The sequence below is a fragment of the Equus caballus genome, chromosome 11 (assembly GCF_041296265.1).
Source record: "Equus caballus isolate H_3958 breed thoroughbred chromosome 11, TB-T2T, whole genome shotgun sequence".
Classification (NCBI taxonomy): Eukaryota; Metazoa; Chordata; class Mammalia; order Perissodactyla; family Equidae; genus Equus; species Equus caballus.
The window spans coordinates 59,541,282-59,544,210 of NC_091694.1; the positions used below are offsets into that span (position 1 = coordinate 59,541,282).

Consider the following 2,929-nt stretch of genomic DNA (forward strand, 5'->3'; position numbering starts at 1 on the left):
TCACAGTGGCTTGACAAAGAGTTTATTTTCCCCTATCACGGTGAGCTTGGAGATCAGCTATGGCTGGCACTGTTTTTCCAGGCAAATGATGTCAGGGCTGGTGTCTCTGCAATTCTCTTGGCTTTTTCCTCTTGTTTGCAAGATGGCTGCTATTGCTCCTGGCACTGCACCTGCATTCACATTTAAGACAGGAAGGAAGAGAAATGGTTAAGTTTAGGGTTAACTAAAAGTATCTGTCCCTTTTATCATGAAGAGAAATAATTTCCCAGAACCTACCTCACAGACTCAGTCCCCACCAGTCCCTAATGTCTCACAGTCCCTACCACTCCCTATTTCACTCATTCACATTGCTTGCCTGGCCCTTGTTGGTGTTGGAATTTGAACCCCTGAACTAATGTACTTACTTCGCCTTCTCAGCCCTTGTTTCAGAAAGTTAACACATAAAAATACCCCTTTTAAGTATTTCATACATGTGCAGCAAAAAGTTTCCTTTAACCATGAACTCCAGCCACCCAGTCCCGTCCCTGGGGGTAAAGAATATAACCGATCCCCTGTTAAGAATTTAGAAATATTTTATGCACGTGTAGGCAACTCCACCTCTGTTTTCCACCCTCCCACTCCCTTTTCAACTGGAGTGTGAGCAGACACCGCACCCTGCTCAGCGCTTGGCTTTTTTTCATTCACAGCATCTGACAATACGGCTCGAGGTCACTTCCCATCCCGCACAGACACCTTCTTCATCCCTCTGTCTGGCTGCAGGGCCGGTCCCTCCCTCGCTCTGAGCTCCTATCCGAAGAGTGGGATTAACAACAGTGCCGACCCCAGAGGACCCTGGAGAGAACTCAGGAGCCCTGGTTTGCGATGTCTGAGTCTTGGAGACCAGGTTTACTGCCCGCTTTGCTGAAAGTGAAGTGAGGGTTTCCAGAACCAGGAAAGAGAGAAGCTCGCGGAGGAGAGCCCCAGAACAGCCGGCAAGCGCTGCACTGATCCTCACAGCAACCTTCTAAGAGAGGCGCTGTTATTACCCCATTCCACAGACGGGGGAACTGAGGCACAGAGCAGCTAGGCAACCCACCCGCACTCACGCAGCAGAGGGAGCTACAGTTAGGATTTTAACCCACAGCTGCCCCTCTAGTGCCAGCACCCAGGCGGCCGGGCACCATCCCCAGACCCAGGACCAGCTGCCCACATCTAGCTGAGCTCCAGGGCTTGGCAGGCCCACCGCTGAAGGGGGTCCTCCCCTGCACCCTCCAGGTCACTCTGGGGGAGACATCTGGGGCCACATACGTCTCTGTGCTCAGAGCAGAGCCGAGGTTTGGGGTCTCTCTATCCCTGGAACGGGGCTGGGGTACTCAAGTGACCTTAGACACCCAGACGCCCTGGAACCAGACTGCTCTTCCCAGCTGTGTGGCTTTCCACAAGTCACCTCCCTCTCTGAGTCTCAGTTTCTTCATCTGTGAAAGGGGATCAGTAATTGCTCCTCACTCATGGTATTGTTGGGGTGTTAACTGATCTCATAAATATGGACATCAAACAAACCCGGGAAGAGCGGCAGAGGGGTCTCAGCCTTGGGGACACAGACCTCGCCTGAATCCCTGCCCCGCCCTCTCTTCTCCGTGTAACCAAAAAAAAAAAAAAAAAAGGCATTATTATTATTATTGACAACATGGTCCCTCGAAGCTCTTGTGGCAGGAAGTGGGAGGGCGACCCTAGGAGTCGATCCTTCCTGCTGACCTCGTCCCAGGACCTGGAAGGGGCCTCAGACGGCCCCCTGGACCCCACTCTACAGGTGACGGGGCTGAGGCGGGCGGAGAAGGGGGCCCCTGGGCTCGAGCCGCGCCCGCAGCCGTCCAGGCGCCCCCACCCCCGGCCCGGCCCGGCCCGGCCCTCAGGCCCCTCCCGCCTGACCCCCGGCCCTCCGTCTCTCGGGGCGGGGTCGCCGCAGCCGCCTGGCCCCGCAGGGACCACAGAGCCCCGGAGCGCAGGCGGGCCCCTGCCGGCCGCCACCCCTGACCGCCCGCGTCGGCCCGCGTCCGGGCGCCGATGGAGGCTCCGCGGGCCAGCGCCGCTCGGACGGCCTCGGAGCGGGCGAGGCGCGGGGACCGGCCAGGCGGCGCCCTCCCCGGCGCCCGCCCTCCTCGAACTCCACTCCCGCTTACCCTTCGGGGTGCGGTCAACAAGTCATCTCCCGGGAAGCCTGCCGCCCTCCGCACCCGTCCCCAGGCCGGTGAAGGCCTCCCACGGGCTCCTACAGCCCCGCCGCGGCCTCGCCTCCCGGGCCCGCGCCTCCCTCCCGGGGACGCGCGTCGACAGCGCCCTCTGCCGGCCGCTCCCGGGTCGCCGCGCCGTCCCGGCCCCGTGGGACCCAGCCGGGCGCCGGCTCCGGTGCAGGTCCGGCGGTCCAGATGAGCAACGGGGCCGGAACCCCGGGAAGAGCTGCCTCGGGGCCGCAGACCCTGCCCCAGTCCCTCCCCCAGTCCCTGTCCTGCCTTCTCTTCTCCGTGTAATCTCGGGCAAATCGCCCTCCCTCTGAGCCTGCTTCCCCTTCTGCAAAATGTATCCCCCCGCTATTTCCTGAGCATCCACCGTCTGCTGGGCACCCAACTGGGCCCTGGGAATACAGCGGTGACGAGGATGAGCAAAGTCACTGCCTCAGGAAGCAGACAGGGAGGGGACGGTCAACAAACAAGTAAATATGAAGCATAGTGTCAGTGACACTGCGGGGTGAGTGCTACTAAGAAACAAACGGGGGGGGGGGCCAGCACGGCAGAGGTGACACCTTGGGGGCGGCGTCACAAGGAGGTGAAGACAGTGTCCATCCAGCAGGCCGTCGGGGGATGGCACGGATGTACAACATGCTGTCCCCTACTCCTTGCATGGGTCTCTCCGCCCGGTTCTGCAGCGGCTCCTTGTCTGGTTCCTCCTCCTC

At 60.1% G+C, this 2,929-nt stretch overlaps 1 long non-coding RNA gene across 1 annotated transcript; it reads right to left on the minus strand.

The window, feature by feature from the left end:
- Positions 1-2,285, minus strand: LOC138916360 (uncharacterized). Its single transcript, XR_011423566.1, has 2 exons — positions 2,160-2,285; positions 1-170 (listed from the first exon to the last, which is right to left on the minus strand). It is a non-coding gene; the product is annotated as an uncharacterized lncRNA (long non-coding RNA).
- Between the last annotated feature and the right edge of the window lie 644 nt (positions 2,286-2,929).